General features: G+C 36.0%; 1 long non-coding RNA gene across 1 annotated transcript; it reads left to right on the plus strand.

The window, feature by feature from the left end:
* Positions 1 to 1,763: 1,763 nt before the first annotated feature.
* Positions 1,764 to 5,091, plus strand: LOC107897587 (uncharacterized). Its single transcript, XR_001684208.2, has 2 exons — positions 1,764 to 2,748; positions 3,658 to 5,091. It is a non-coding gene; the product is annotated as an uncharacterized lncRNA (long non-coding RNA).
* The last annotated feature ends 12,300 nt before the right edge of the window (positions 5,092 to 17,391 follow it).

A 17,391-nucleotide genomic window follows, 5' to 3' on the forward strand; every position in this document is an offset into this window, starting at 1 on the left:
GAGAACATTTCGGCATGTATAAGCTAATATGTTTTGTTGAAATTTGGTATGTAAACTTTTAGCCATGCGAAAATGGCATAAATGTTCGGTTGGATTTGGTTCTATAATGTTAGGTCGTAAGTCTTGGAAATTCGATTTTTATGCCATATGTCATGGTTGATTATTTTGGTGTTAAAAGTCATGATATGGCAATAGTGTAGTAGGGAGATGTTTGACAATGATTAGCCTTTGGCATGGCTAGTCATGATCATAATTTGTGATATGTATGATGAATTACTAGTTAGATCAAGGAGAAATCACGAAATATGCATAGTTGCTTTAGTAACAGATGCTGGCAGCAGCAGTGACGTGAGATTGAAAAATCACTAAAAATAGTAGGAGAGGAATTAATTAATGAATAAATTATGTAATCGAAGCTCGATGAGTCTATTTTCATATAGAAGAAACGAAACGACCATATGAGCTGTATGTTAGGAGATAATTAAACTCTTGTGAAACAGGGCCAGAGCAATTTCTGGATTCCCTGTTCCGACTTTGGAAATTCATTATAAATTAACCAGAGATAATTAGAAGTCATTCCATATGTGCATAGATTCCCCTTTGAGTCTAGTTTCTATAGAAACAAACGACATCAGTATTGAAGCTCTGTACAGGGATATATCCAAGTTGTAATGCGCAAAGGTCAGTGTAGTTGATCCCTGTAACATGGGAGACTTTGACTAATAAACTGTACTAATTGGCCCAACTAAAAATTCTAGAAAAAAATATGTAGATGGGAAAATGAGTCTAGTTTCAGGGAAAATTCACGGAACTGGATTTCGAGTTTCAGAACTCAAGATATAATTTTTAAAGCGACTAGTACGCAGAGTGGCAGCTTGTCTGGGAAATTTTTTTATAAGTGGTTTGAAGTCTGTTAACACCTCGTGTTCGACTCCGGCGACGGTCTCGGGTTCAGGGTGTTACATTTCATTTAAAAAATTTTGTTATATATCTCATCTACTGTATAATTATTTGAAAAATAAGATAAAATTTTCTTGTTATAAATATTTACTTTGTTATAAATATTTACTTATTCTACTAGTTATATGCATTATAAAATTATACTTTATTTTATTTCTTTCAATTTTGTTAATCTTTTCAAAGTTTCATAGATATGAATGGTGTCTTGTTAACTTCGTTATTTATTTTGTCCTTCTCAACCACATTGTTTAGACAAATATTTTTATTAAAGATTATCATTCAACTGAGCAACCTAATAATTTTTCGCCACAGTTCTCACAAGATATGTTAAAATCTTTTAGTTCCAACAAGATTTTAATTCCAATAGAATGTTGTTCTATAATTATGACAATTTCAGATTATTGCTTTAAAGAAATAATATTTGTTGCCTAAGGTGATGTGACTTCCAAATTTAAGGGGTTTTGCTCTAAAAACTGTAACACTATCAACTTAGATTAGATTTTACTATTTATAAGTTATTATTAATTTTTAATTAGGGTATATTTTTCAATAAAATTATCTTAGATGTTAACTCAGTAGTTATGCTTATAATTAAATTTAAATAATTTTCTGACCATGATTATATCAATTTATCTATCTATCTATTTATCTATCTACTAATTTACTTTTTCTCTTTAATATATTTTTTTTAATTTCTTGAAAGATTTATTTGTTTCAAAAGGGGATAAATCTCAAATTTATATATGAACATTAATTTAATATGCAATTGCAAACATGAACTTTACAGCATGTTTGGTTGGCTGTAATGCTAAACCATTATAGCCTTATTCAGTGGGCCCAACCCTTCCCTTTGTTTGGTTGGCTGAATAGGCTATTACATCCATATTCCTTATAGCCTTATTCAAGGCAAAATCACCGTTTACAATTCAGCACTCCCCCAAGGGAATACCTATTCAGCGTGAAAATTGTTCCACTTTACCCTTCTCACATCTGAGCATTTTCTTCTTTTTTTTAGTCTGATTCCCATTTCGTTCCAGCCTTCTCCCTCTTTTTCACGTCTGAAGCATCATTTCCAACCCTATCCAAGCCTGAACCCAGATTCAATTTCAAATTAAAAGCCATCAAAATTTTACCTACCGACGAATTCAATCGATTCTCAGTGTCCTCAAGCTCCGGTTGAAATCAGGGTCAATGGTTTCAATTTCCTCTCAACAAAAACGCAACAGTTGATGCCCTTTCTCATATAGATGGTTTAGACAACCTTAGTAAATAGGTTTTCTATGGCGTTCTCCCTAGCTACATTTCTGGAAGGTCAATCTCCAAGATAAGTTTTTTGTTTGTTAATGTTTCTATAAATTTAATGCAACTTGTCTTTATTGTTTTCACTGGTGAGGCCTGGGGTTACCTTGGTAGCAGAAGATTTTTACTTGAACTTGATCAGCAGCCAGATGCTGTTCATGGTCTCAATAGCTCACTGATTCAGTTGGTATTCTTCTCCTTTGGTTGAACTTGTTTTTCACTATGTCATTGGAGGGGGTTTCTTTAGCTATTGTTCTCTTACTTTGACCAATTAAGATTACCTGTATGGGTGTGTATATTGTGAAGTAATCGATCCTTCTTTTTTGCTTCTTCTGTGTTATGTAGTTGCCCTGTGATCATGTCAAGTTTGCTCTTTCATAGATATAAATATCAATTTTTTTATTTGATTGCTTTGAAAAAGTCATGGAAATTGAATCAACTGGAAAGGGCTTCAGTCAAGGGAACAAAACCTTCTTTGCTCACACACAGGTAGTGAATGGCTTGTTTATTTCATTAATATTAATAATGTATTAGAAGTGTACAGTAACAGCAAAAAATTTCCTTAGACATTCTACACATGATTGCTTGTGTTCTTTTATTTTTAAACATTCTATGCAGGTGTTTGTTCTTTGCAATACAACATAGTGCCATAGGTTAGAAAGGTGGAGATGATAGAAGGAATTGTTGATTTGACTTATTATTGCAGCTTGTGTTGAGGCATTAATGCCATTCGCTTTAATATATGGCTGCTGTAGTAATCAACTAATGTTCCTAAAAAAAAAGAATGCAAATAGCTCTACTATAACACACCATAAATTATGAAGCATCATATCTTATGTACATTATCCCTGCTTGCCATGCCATTCAAGGCTAATGAAAGAAAAAGAATCCTAACCAGCCAATAAATTTTAATATGCCAAATCCCCAGAACTATTATGCAGCATCTGCAATAAAAATTCCTTTCGCTCCTCAGCTCCCAGCGTTTGCAATAAGGAAAATATATGCCCTATGTTCACTAATTCTGCAAATACTTCCTGCTCTGAGTAAACACGTAGTTGTCCTCTCTCGGCTATAACATTCCCCTCCCTGATTGCTTCTGCAACATCTTTAATTGCTTCCCTTATGCTTTTTAAATTCCCTTTCAAATACTTCAACTCTTGTCGCCTTTTGTTTTTTTCCCTTTCAATGATGTTGCTGACTAGTATCATTCGTGTCTTTTTCCTCAATACTTGCACCAACTACATCTTGCAAAGGGATACCATCAAATACTCGGCCACCTATTGAGCAGCCCAATTGACCCCTTTTAGCTCCTTTCCTCTTCTCTCTATCTTTAGCAAAAAGCATCACAAGCATATCATAATTAGCAATTCTTGTAATCATCCATTTTTTTTGCATCAGGTTTTAACTGACAAACAAGACAGCACGAACTGGAAATTAGTTCCGTAATAACCAAGCACAAGAAGCAGATAACTTGGACAAGAACATTTTACCAACCTTCACAAGTGCTTTCCATAGTTCCTTAGCAGTCCACATTTTAGTGTCTGGACTCCAAGCAAAACCACTTCTATAATTGAAAAGGTCGTAACACTCATAAAAGTTATGCTTCAGAGTCTTTATACAATTTTTCAAAAGGCCATTGATTTCTCTCTTTGACTTACTCTTTGTTTATAAACTATTGTTAAATTATTTTATTTATATGTATATTCAAAAATCTGTCTAAATAATAGTTGAGACATCGATTTGAATAAAGAATAAACCGACTTATACTCCTCAAAATACAAATCCTAAATAAATAATGATGAGTATACAATGGATAATATTCTCATTACTAATTTCTTTTTTGAAGGTCTCATGCTAATTAAATTCAATGTTGGACTTGGATCATGCATACTTATTCATTAATTTGATTGGTATTTTGTTGTTGAAAAATAGTGAATGCACTTCTTTTTTTTCTCTTTTCCTTCTTATTTGGGATGTTAAATTGGTTCTTTAGTTGTCTTTTTGTATGGTGTTTTTCTTAATTGGAAAGCTATGGTAATCTACAATCTTTTGTGTCAGCCATAAAAGGAGCTTGAAAATATTGAATAAACATCTTTGATCATTGGGAACTTCTATTACTTGAGCCTTGGATCTCAATCTGTTCATTGATTTGTTTCAAATTGTGATCTAGATATGCTTAGTCTTTTTATTTGGGTTTAACCTTTTATGAAGATGTTAATAATCTCTTGTACAATCCAAGTTATTTGACTTATAGCTTGATTTGGTAGTTCATTCATATTTTCAAACCATTCAAGAGGTGAACAAATCTAGTTTTCTGTCAGTAAATTATTAATGAACGGGACTGGCAACTTCTGATTCTCTTTTCATGGTTTTAGATCTTCATGGTTCTCTTCGTTTCTATTCTAAATGCTTGTGTGGAAAACTTCAGTAATTCCGGATGTCTAGTTTGTGGACTCTAGCATGCATGGATAGTTTTATACAAAATATGTGAACAAAATAATCTCCGCTCAATCACTATGAAGCTCTTGAACTTAGTTGTAGGACTTAATAGGAATTTTATAGAATATTAAGCAGCAGAAGATATGATTTTTCTACTTTATTTCTTCTTTTTGGAAACTTTTTTTGAAAGTGAGGATTTTACCATTACAATTAGTAGGCAAGTGCTTTTTGGTTCATATACTACAAACTGGGATTATTATGGGGCTTTTTTTTTTATCAGAGGACATGAGGTTGTGTTATATGATTCTTCTTTTCAACAACTATTGTCGAGTAACTGATTTTTGAACCTGTTTTCAGATGCATTAATTTGATCAAATTGGTCTTTTCAATTTTCATTGCCTTTGTTATTGTTTTTCCTGTTACTGAATTTGTTTCTTTTGGATGTATGATTTCTGTGTTGCTTCCATCAGTCGTTATTCTTCATTACATTCTACCGTTATGACCAGAATTGGATAGATGTAAAGGCCAAGGGCAAATATAAAACAAAAGGAGTATAAGTATTGACTTATGTTTCTTAGTTATTAAATTTGTGCCGCTTAAACTTATTTGAATAATTATATCTATTGTTAAAAGATGTAAGTATTCAAATAAACATTTATTTGGATAATTGTATTTATATAAATAACCATGAAATTCTTTGAAAATGAAGATCGAATTTCAGTTGTAACAAACTTTGAAACTTTGAAAATGATATTATTATTATACACTACTAAATGCTTGATAAATTATTTACTTATATATAAGCAAATATATTTTTAAACAGACTTATCCTATTTATTAATATGTATTGTTCATTTATTAATAAAGTAGATTATATATATTTTTTATAGTATTATATATTTTGATTTTTTAATTCATATAATAATTATATAAAGAATTTTATTAAATTATATTTAATAATAATTATGTTAAAATATGGTTAAACTATTTATTATTTTTATTAAATTATTTTCAATAATAATCTTATTAAAATTTAATAACAATAACAATAATCATCTACCTTAAAAAAAATTCTGCTAAGGGTATCTGGTCATTTTAGTTTTTTTCCTTATACTATTACAACATTATTCCATTCAACCAAACACAAGAATACTATTACAGTTTTATTCCATTCCATTCAACCAAACAGTTGAATTACTTATTATAGCTCTATTCCATTACAGCTCTGTTCAATTACAACCCTATTCCATTACAGTGAACCAAACGTACTGTTAATTTGATGCAATTATACATGTGAAACTCTAATTGGGGTTCAAATGTATACTTGAAATTTTAATTTTCATTTAATCATACACATTCAAAAAATAAATACATCAATTTGTTTTTATATTGGATAAATAATTATTTATGTATGCTATATATAAACATAAAATAATGTTATATCAATAATTGTGTTAATGATTTACAAGAATTGGATCAAATCAAAATTTCATGTATAAAATTGCACAAAATCAAAGTTCATGTATACAATTGCACATTAAACCATAGTTTATGTATAATTTTGAGATTTATCCTTAAAAAAAAGTGAAGTCTTAAAATAGATTAACAATCACAAAAGAAAAAAAAATTAAACAGATTAATATTATAGGTACGAAAACATCAAGAAATTGTAACACCCATAACCCGTTTCCGTCGCCAGAATAGGGTTATGAAGTATTACTATACAAAACAAAACATTTCATAACATATAGCATTCATTTATCATATTAATTTCAATAAATTCATATGTAATTCAAATGGAACAAATTATACAATTATGGGCCTTAATTCGAGCCTACGAAGCCTTAGGAGCAGTTTAGGAGCAATTAGGGACCAATTTAAAATAAAAAAAATTAGGAAGAAACTAAAATTTTCAAACAGGGGTCACACGGACATGTGACATGATCCAGACCGTAGGGTGCGTGGCATGACTATGTCACTACCCATGTGCCAGGCCATGTAACTTTCGAAATGATGCCACACGGCCATGTCGCTAGCTGAGCGCTAGCACGTGTAACATTTGAAATAACGCCACACGGTCGTGTCGCTGGCTACGTGCTAGCCCGTGTAACATTCAAAATAACACCACACAGTCGTGTCGCAGGCCGTGTGTCTACTTAGAACGATGGAAATGTGCAAGTGTACACAATCGCAATAAGTAATAAAGTGACAAGTAAATGTCGAATTATAGTACCCACAAGGACTGTGAAAAGAATTATTTATGAATGCTATTTAAAACACTTTAGTGAAGAAAAATATTTTGTTTGAAGAGGGTGATTAAAAACTAATATTTTAAACTAAGTAAACTAAATAAATAAATCTCAAATGCACAATTTCAAAATACGATTTTAATCAAGATGACATAATTGTGTTAGATTAATTACATTTCATAACTTAGAATTATTAAACTCATGTTTATATTGTTACAAATAAATTCACAGCAACTCGATAATTTGCTAACTTATGAACATACTCACCTACCAAAATCCATTCATTTCTTGACTACATCCCTGTGTTAATTCAACCGATTAAACAAATATTAATAGGCAAATATGTTATTGCACATACATACTTATTAAATCGAAATAATCTCTTAAACATACCCCTATGTCAATTTAAACAATTAACTCAATTTATTAAGCACATAAAACAAAGTATCCTTATCTTGAAACAGTTTAATCACAATAATCTTGCAAGTTATGCAAGGCAAATGTATCATTAGATACCGTTGCTAATTTAACCCTCAACTACCTTAGATGATTAAACATGCATTGATTAAGTATTGTGTCCATTAATTACAATTTCAATCCGTTTAAATATTTAATTCCTTAGTTACCTAACAATCGTAATGCAAGAATAACTTAGTCATTGTAGAAACCATTTTTTTAAAGGGGTTTGAAAAACGGGGTTCGACTTTTTGAAAAATGAAAATGGGAGTTGCCACCAATCTTTTAAAGTGTGATTGGATCACTATACAAAATGTTTTGGTCTACGAAATTGTGAGAAAATAGGTTCGGGAGTCGGTTACGTCCGAAGAAGGATTAACACCCTCGTAACGCCCAAAATTGGTACCGAATTGATTATTTATTGTCCTAATGTCGAAAATTTGAAAAGATTTTAAAATTTGAACAATTTAAAGTTGAAACTTGAGATTCCTTTGTTCCAAAAGTATACAAACATCACATCCAGTATGTTAGGACACGATGTTTTAAATCCTCGTAACTAAAATTATCTCATGATTTTGAAAATTTATTAAAAAGGATATTTGGTTATTTAGTCAAATGAAAAAATCGCAACCCAGCATGTTAGGGCACTATTTTCCGAATTTCTAAACACCAAACATTGCCTTATTTAAGAAAAAAAACTTTTTCAATTAAATGAAATATATTTTTAAAACAATGAATAATATAGAATTTAATAAAAAAAATAATTTGATATAATACTAAAATTATTAAAAAATAAAATATAAAAGAGAATTAAAAAATCAAGGAGATAGGGATTAAATAAAAAAGGTTGAAAACAAAGATGAACAAAGAATAAATAAGAACAAACCGTAGAAAATAAGAACGCAAGAGGGAGAGAAATTTGAGTGAATGCTCTTAAGAATTCTTATTGCTTCCCAAAACTCAAGTGAAGTCCAGTCGTTTTACAATGAAGGGAGAGGCCTCTATTTATAGTTGAGCCTCCCCAAATCCAACGGTACAGATCAATTACATCAACGGTTAAGATTAAAGGATATCTACAAATTAAATCTCCAAGATTACAAAATCATATCTTCTAAGATTGTATATCATATCTAAGATTGCAATCATATCTAAGATTGTATCATATCTAAGATTGCAATCATATCTAAGATTGCCTCATATCTATGATTCCATATCACATCTAAGATTTCATATCATTGAAGATTATATTTCTATATGAGTCAAACTTGTAGATGGGCCTTAAATCTTTTCAAGTAATGGGCCATTCCAATCGGGCCAAATTATATTTGTAATTCTGGACTGAACTTGGACTTCGTTTTTTTTGGGGGTTTATTATTTTTGGACTTATTTCTGGCCCGGGCAAAATTGAGTGTCTACAGCTGCCCCTCTTTGCTCATTGCTATGTAACAGGAATAGAGCAAAGACTACAAAAAGACCAATTTTGCCCGATCTTGCCGAGTCTTGAGTTCTTGATCTTCTTTAAATGGCCTCTTGATGGCTTCAATCTGCTTCTTGCAAACTCATGACTGTCATGTTGATATCTTCGATCTGCTCTCCATCGAACACAGAGACACCAAATCTGCTTCTTCAATTTGTTCCCTGACAATACAGAGATGCCAAATCATCTTAGATTTGCTTCAGCGTAAACACGCGAAGGGCAAATCAGCTATGTCTTCAATTTGCTCCTTGTAAGCACAAGGATACCAAACCATCTTGGATCTGCTTCAGTCTAATCATCTGAAGGTTAGATCTGCTATATGTCTGTCCTCCGTCGAATATGGAGACGCCAAACTTCGATTTGTTCTCTGACAATACAAAAATGCCAAATCATCTTAGACTTGCTTCAACGTAAACACGTGAAAGCCAAATCAGCTATGTCTTCGATTTATTCCTTGTAAGCACAAGGATGCCAAACCATCTTGGATTTTGCTTCAGTATAAACATCTGAAGGCCAGATCTGCTATGTGTCTGCCCTCCGTCGAATATGGAGACGCCAAACTTCGATTTGTTCTCTGACAATACAGAGATGGCACATCATCTTAGATTTGCTTCAACGTAAACACGTGAAAGCCAAATAAGCTATGTCTTCGATTTGTTCCTTGTAAGCACAAGGATGCCAAACCATCTTGGATCTTGCTTCAGTATAAACATCTGAAGGCCAGATCTGCTATGTGTCTGCCCTCCATCGAATATGGAGACGCCAAACTTTGGTTTGTTCTCTGACAATACAGAGATGCCAAATCATCTTAGACTTGCTTCAACGTAAACACGTGAAAGCCAAATCAGCTATGTCTTCGATTTGTTCCTTGTAAGCACAAGGATGCCAAACCATCTTGGATCTTACTTTAGTATAAACATCTGAAGGCCAGATCTGCTATGTGTCTACCCTCCGTCGAATATGGAGATGCCAAACTTCGATTTGTTCTCTAACAATACAGAGATGCCAAATCATCTTAGATTTGCTTCATCGTAAACACGTGAAAGCCAAATCAGCTATGTCTTCGATTTGCTCTCCGTCGAATATGGAGATGCCAAATCTATTTCTTCGATTTGTTCTCTGACAATACAGAGACACCAAATCATCTTGGATCTGCTTCAGTGTGAACACCTGAAGGCCAGATTTGCTATACTTTAACCTGTTACCCTACTACTTAGGGGGTTAAGGCGCATCTTCGATCTACTCGACTACTGCTTATGGAGATAAGATCCGCAATTTTGACCTATTACCCTACTGCTTAGGGGGTTAGGGCGAGTCTTCGATCTGCTTCACTACTGCTTAGGGAGATAAGATCTGCAAATTTAACCTGTTACCCTACTGCTTAGGGGATTAAGGCGCTGAATTTTGTAATTTTCAATCAATCTTACTACATTGTCCACTGAGGAATCCACTTGTAGAATTGATTTCCTGGAATTTATGCTTATGCCAAATAATTAAGATGTCATGATCGAAATGATTCAAATGCTCCTAATTAGACATATTATGATGCAAAATGTTTATGAAAAGAACTCTTATTTCAGACATCATCACTTATTCATCTATCGAGCTTTCTACCTCGAGCTTTCTACCTCGTTCTTCTCGACATATCAATCATACTCTACTCATATGCCTTGAATCTTCTCCATCAATTTGGTCTACCGTACCATTCCCTGAATGTTATGATCCACTGAAGATGTTTATGAAATGATCCTTTCTTAAGATCAATATTACTTAAAACGTCCAACCACCTTTTGGACTGAAGAAGAAAATCTCTCGAGTATCTCCAACCCATACATATGAGAATTCCTTAAACAATTGTCTTGTTTCAGTTTCTTGTATTATCTAGAAATTTCCAGAGTAATATGCAAAACTTCGTTTGTGAAGATATTTTAGTTCATCTATCATTATTTCAATGCAACATGCTTTATGAATAATGGAAGACAAATAAATGGATCCTGAGGATAATTAGATTTGGACAAATTATTGGAAGGAATGTGAAAAGATTAACCTGAGAACATATCTTTGCAAAGAAAAAGAATTCAAAGATAGTAAATAGGACAGAAATCAGATGCATTAGATATCGCCGCTTGAGCGTCTATACACTAGCTCCATGAAGACTTTTTTGAGTTCAACATGTGTTTAAAAGATCCAAAGTAATTCGTTGATGCCTTGATATGTAACATACTTCACTTCTCGTTGAATCCAGTATAGCAAGGTCACTGCATGACTTTCCAAATTTGAGCTGCCCTTTTGGGTTTTCAACTCAAAACCCATTTGGTCTCAAGGCGCCCTTTGCGGGTTTTTGACCTTCGCCTCTCCATTTTTGTTTTTTTCTTTTTTCTCTTTTTCTCTTTTTTCTTTTTTCTTTTTTCTCTTTTTATTTTATTTTTTCTTCTTCTTTTTTTTTGAAATAGAAGTCCCAAAGTGCCCTTTGCGGGTTTTTACCTTGGCTTCCCTTCTCCTTCAGACAAAGTACTCCTTGACCGAGTTCGGATTCACTGGATCAGATAAATTCTTCCTATCCATTTCTTGTCAAAATCAGTGCACCTCTAGAGAAAGCCCTCTTCGCAACATATGGCCTTTCCCAATTCGGCATCCTTTTGCATGGGAAGGATCTCTTTCAGCATAAGGTTTCCTTTATGAAATCCTTTTGGACGAACCTTCTTTGTCATAAGTCTGTGTCATCCATTCTTGGTACGTTTGCTTAGGATGAGTACTTTCAAGTTAAGTTTACTAGAGGTATTCAATTCTTGACTCCATCAAAGCTTGGAGGAAAAATCTTGATTCATAAACCCATGAAAGGGATTGCTCCAGCAACAGTCCTGGCTGTTGTTTGTCAAACCCTACAAAAAGATGGTTCAATGATTCTCAGCAGACAAGATTGAAGTTACTGACTTTATCCTTAAACCTGGAAAGCTGAGGTACAGAGATTACTCCAGGAGTATACATCCCACCATGACTCGATGATGTTTCTGAAGCATCCCTAATCTTCATAAATTGCCCCCAACTGTGAAGCTGCCAAATGAGCGTAGCAAATAGGAGCCACAAAAAATATGGCTGTGGTGCTTCTTTGATACATATAGGATAGAGAATAAACAAACTCTTGCAGATCATCAGCCGAAAACCTAGCTTGGTCTAAGAGAACATGATAGTGGGTTTGCCTTGTAACACCCCAAACCCGGTCCAGACGTTATGGCCGAATCTGACGTGCCACATTGGAGTTGAAAAACCACGTTCCGTTTTAGTGTTTTAAAAACCATATATTTTGTTGAGTTAACAAAGTGAATGGAGGCTGGGCACCAGGTAGGTATCCGAGACAGAGGAGGTGAGCCATGAAGGCTGCTTAAGTACCAAGCTCTTCGATTGGATCCAATCCTAGACATGCCCACAACCATTGCCACACTTTGTTATATCGAGTTTAAATTTGTTTAAGTGGACGTCTTTGATAAATCGATTAATCGTGGCGTTGAGAAATTTTGAAATCAAGTATCATTTTGAAAACACGTCCTAAATCTAGCCCATTTGAATAATTATCAACCAGGTTTAAAGTTATTAAAAATAAAATAATCTCAAAAGGAAATAAAAGAAAAGTTAAAATGGCTTTATTACAACCCAAAAATAAATAATAATTAGAGGAAATTTAATGAAAACCAATGCTTATTTAAAAGCCTAAAGGCGATCACCGTGGCCACTCTGAATCCCCTCTGGCTCCAAGTCTCCACATCAAGGCTCACCTGCAAGGTTAAGGAAAGGGGGTGAGTTTGGAAACTCAGTGTGCAACAAGCCCTTTTCAGAGCCCAAAACAATATCAGCCTGTTGGGCCTAAGCCCAAATCCAATCTCAACAAATACTAGGTCGTAGCCTTTTCATATCTCATATTTCATAACACTAGGCCGAAGCCTTTTACTATAAACGGTATGGCCCATAGGCCCATTTCAATATCACATGTATCGTCACTGAAAGAATGAATGCAAGCCCATTTGGGGAGACTACTCGACCCACCATCCGCTACTCTCTACCCGTACCAACCAACACACCATGTGGGGAATAACTCAACCCACCCAACCATAACTTTCCACTGGCAGCATAGCTGCTTTATCATATAACTGGAGGCCTAGCCTCTTTTAATAACTGGGGCAAAGCCCTATTCAGAACTGGGGCATAAGCCCTTTTAATAACTGGGGCATAAGCCCTTTTGTACTTCCTCCATCCATATAAAGGCCCAACCCAATGCATTTATGAATACATCATGTGCATATCATCCAGATCATGTGCATATCATACATATCATGTGCATATCATATCAATCATGTATATCAAAATCCCATGCATCAAATTCATAATTAAACCCTAGGGGTATAATGGTCATTTTTACCTAGGGGCAAAACGATCTTTTTCATATTATAAGGGTAATTCTGTAATTCTACCAAAAATTAAGGCTTTCCATGTTCATTAACGGTTACTAACAATTCATGTGTGTAAATAGTGATTCTGGCCCATTTTTAGCGAAATTGAGTTATTGGGCCAAAAACCCTAATGGGCCCTACTTAGCCGATTTTGTCATCTAGGCCCATTTAGCCTATATTCCATGACGGTTTATCAGTCTCGATGTGCAATTTAACCAGTTTTCATATTCTACCAATTTTACCCAAATGGGCTCGAAAGCCCATTGGGCCCTACTCCAGCCCCTCGAAGCCCAACTTACCGAGAACGCCAAAAATCACATTCTTACTGTTTCCATTGTTCCCGATCATCATCTCATCGAATCTAACTAACTAATGAGCGTTCTCTTGATCACAAGTCCTCAAAATGCCAGAATTTCGGCATTTCGACTTTTTGGCATTTATCACTTTAAGCTATGCATAAGGGTTCGTTACACACCTGTTTTGCGATATTCCTCGACGAGATCTCCTACACGATTTCTTCTATAATCCATCGTTAATAAATCAGCTTCCAATAATTGAACCAAATAAAAAATCATCTAATATTAATACTTACACATTCGACCACCATCCATAATGGCCTTAGGAACCTTACCTTTGCCGTGATTGATGACTAGGTCTAGCCACTCCGGTGATCCAAGCTAATCCAAGTCGACACGACACCTTGCTGCTCCTCCACTAAATAAACCATAAAAATATTAAAAGAAGACCCCATAAGGCCTATACCCATATTCAGCTACCTCCCTAAACTAGAGGGGTTTCGGCTTTTGGCCAATAGTTACTCTAGGAATCGTTTAGAGTTCGAGCACTTACCACAGTCTTTATCCTCTTGAATCCGTATGCCTAAAAGATAAGGGAATTGAACACCAACAATTGAAAAGTAAAGAAAAGGTTGCTGGTCACAAAGAATCGGCACCCCCTAGCTTCACTGATTTTGGCTTTTGCGGTATTTTGGCAGAAGTAGAGATAAAGGAAAGAAACAATGGATGAATGGAGGGAAATAGTGGGCTGGTTTGAAAGAAGGAGAAGGAAGAAAAGGTGAATGGAGAGATAGTATATTCGACTGTAAAAAGAAAAAGAGAGAAAAAGACTAACCTCAAGGGAGAAAACGGCACACAAATACCTAAGTGCCGAAAATCCCTAACTAAACCCCTCTGCCGAAAATCCCCTCTCCAATCTCCCTTATTCGGCCAACTCTATATTCATATCAAATCCCTAAAATCTCTCCCCTTATCCCTCCTTAATCCATGCATTTTACTTGATCCAAACTCTCCTCTTACAGAATCCACTTGGGTTCCAACACTTACCCTTCCTGCACATAAAAATAAATACCCCTATTTGCCAACACAGGGAATCGATCCCATGTCATCCCCTATGCTCCACACGCCACCTTTTTAGTAGCTTAGTGACGTCACCCTTGCCACTTTACTAAAGCTCTTTTTGTGATACATTTCTCCCACAACTTTACATAGGGTCACCTAGCCAGGACCCCTAACTCTTAAGTCTTAAAATTTGAAAATTCTACCGGATTTTGGCCAACACATGGGCCTTCCATAAGCCCATTTACATACTCAAATTATGAATTTCACAATCACATACCAGATTTTAGAAACTTTACTTAAAATACCAAGAATCGCGAAAAAAACTCGAAAATCAGGATGTTACAACTCTACCCTCCTTAAAGAAATTTCGGCCTCGAAATTTACCTGATCCAAACAGTTGAGAGTACTGTTGATGCGTTGCCTCTTCGGTCTCCCAGGTAACTTCTTCCTTGCCATGGTTCCTCCAAAGTACCTTCACTAATGGGACTGACCTCTTTCTCAACACCTTGACATCGCGATCAAGTATTTACACAGGTTCCTCTTTAAAAGTCAAATCCGACCGTATTTCGATTTCTGCAACTGGCACGATATGAGTTGGGTCAAAACGATATTGCCTTAGCATGGACACATGAAAAACATCGTGAATACGATCCAGCTCTGGAGGTAACTCTAGTTGATAAGCCACTGACCCTATCCGCTTAATAACTCAGTAAGGCCCAATAAACCGTGGGCTCAACTACCCTTCTTACCATATCTCAATATCTTCTTCCAAGGTGAAACTTTCAAAAAGACCATGTCTCCTACAGCATATTCAATATCCTTACGTTTCAGATCGGCATAAGACTTTTGTCGATCCGCTGCCTCCTTTAACCGATTCCGGATCACCTTAATCTTGTCTTCAGTATCTGCTACCAACTCTGGCCCAAGTATATGCCTTTCCCCCACTTCTTCCCAACAAGTGGGCAAACGACACCGTCGCCCATACAGTGCCTCATAAGGAGCCATCTGAATACTTGCTTGGTAATTGTTGTTATACGCGAACTCCGCCAATGGCAAATGGTCCTCCCAGCTGCCCCTAAACTCAATAGCACAACCCCTCAACATATCCTCTAAAATCTGAATAACCCTCTCTGACTGCCCATTCGACTGAGGGTGAAAAGCCGTACTGAAATCTAATCGCGTTCCCAATGCCTCATGTAACTTCTGCCAAAACTGAGATGTAAACCTTGGGTCTCGGTCCGAAATTATCGATGCTGGCACACCATGCAACCGTACTATCCCTGCCACATACAATTTGGACAACTTCTGAAGTGAGTAGTAGGTTCGGACAGGTATGGAATGAGCAGATTTCGTGAGTCTATCCACAATCACCCAAATTGAATCCTTCTTAGAAGGTGTCAACGGCAACCCACTTACAAAGTCCATAGTTACCCTTTCCCACTTCCAAAGTGGTATCTTTACCGGCTGTAACAATCCCGAAGGCAGTTGATGCTCGGCCTTCACTTGTTGACATGTCAAACATCTCCCTACGAATTCAGTCACTTATCGCTTAAGCCCAGGCCATCAATATTGCTCTCGCAAGTCTCGATACAACTTACTCCCTCCTGGATGCATAGCACAAGGTCCATTATGCGCCTCTTTCAAAATCATCAATCTCAAGTCGGAGTCTTTCGGCATACAAATTCTTCCTCGAAAACAAAGAACTCCCTCACTATTTAACCCAAAGTCCAGATTTGACTTACAAGGGCCAAGTACACCTCACAACCTTTCCGAATCAACTTCTCAGCTCTTAAAGCTGAAATAACATTGGACAAATAATCCCTTCGTTCCCCTATGACCATTATCTCCTCATCTTCAACAGTTCGTAATACCATCCTCTTTGCAGCACAATCCAACGTCGCCTTGTGCTTAGTTAACCAGTCCATTCCTAAGATAAGATCAAAATCCCCAAATGGCAGCTCCATCAAATCTTCTTCAAAAATTTTATCTTGTGTCACTAACGGTACTGCCCTAAAAAGTTTATCTACCTTAACCGAATGTCCCAATGGGCTTATCACCGATACCCCACTCACAGTCTCCTCAGGAAGCACATCCAAAGCCCCAGATACATCACAAGTAACATACGAGTGAGTGGAACCCACATCAATCAAAGCAGTGTAAGGCGTGCTATGAATAAAAAACGTACCAGTTATAACATTAGGAGCGTCACCCTCCTCACGACGTCGTACAGCATAAACTAACGCCGGTTATCGAGCTTCAGCATGTCCAGCACCCCTGCCAGGTGCCCCACGTCCTCGTCCATTCCCATTGCCACCTCTACCTTGCCGATGACCCCTCTGTGGTGGTGGTCCTCCCCGCCGTGGTTGGATATCCCTTTGCTCTGTAGCTAGCTCCTGAGCTGTCCGCCGAGGACACTCTCTGAACTTATGCTCCTTGGACCCACAACGAAAACATGCTCCAGTTCGTTTCCAGCATTCCCCCATATGCACCTTACCACAATCCCTGCAAGCCTACGGTCTATAAGTATTTACTGGAACTGCTCGAACCGGTTCCTCCATCCTTGCTCTTTTAACATTCCGATTCGTGGCACCTGAAGGTCTAAAATCCCTCTTAAATCTGGGTCGATCCTTCTCACAATTCTGTCGCTCAGTCAGCTTCACCTCCTCGACTATCTTAGCCTTCTCTACCAATACAGCAAAACTACGCTC

Source organism: Gossypium hirsutum, chromosome A10 (assembly GCF_007990345.1).
Source record: "Gossypium hirsutum isolate 1008001.06 chromosome A10, Gossypium_hirsutum_v2.1, whole genome shotgun sequence".
Classification (NCBI taxonomy): domain Eukaryota; kingdom Viridiplantae; phylum Streptophyta; class Magnoliopsida; order Malvales; family Malvaceae; genus Gossypium; species Gossypium hirsutum.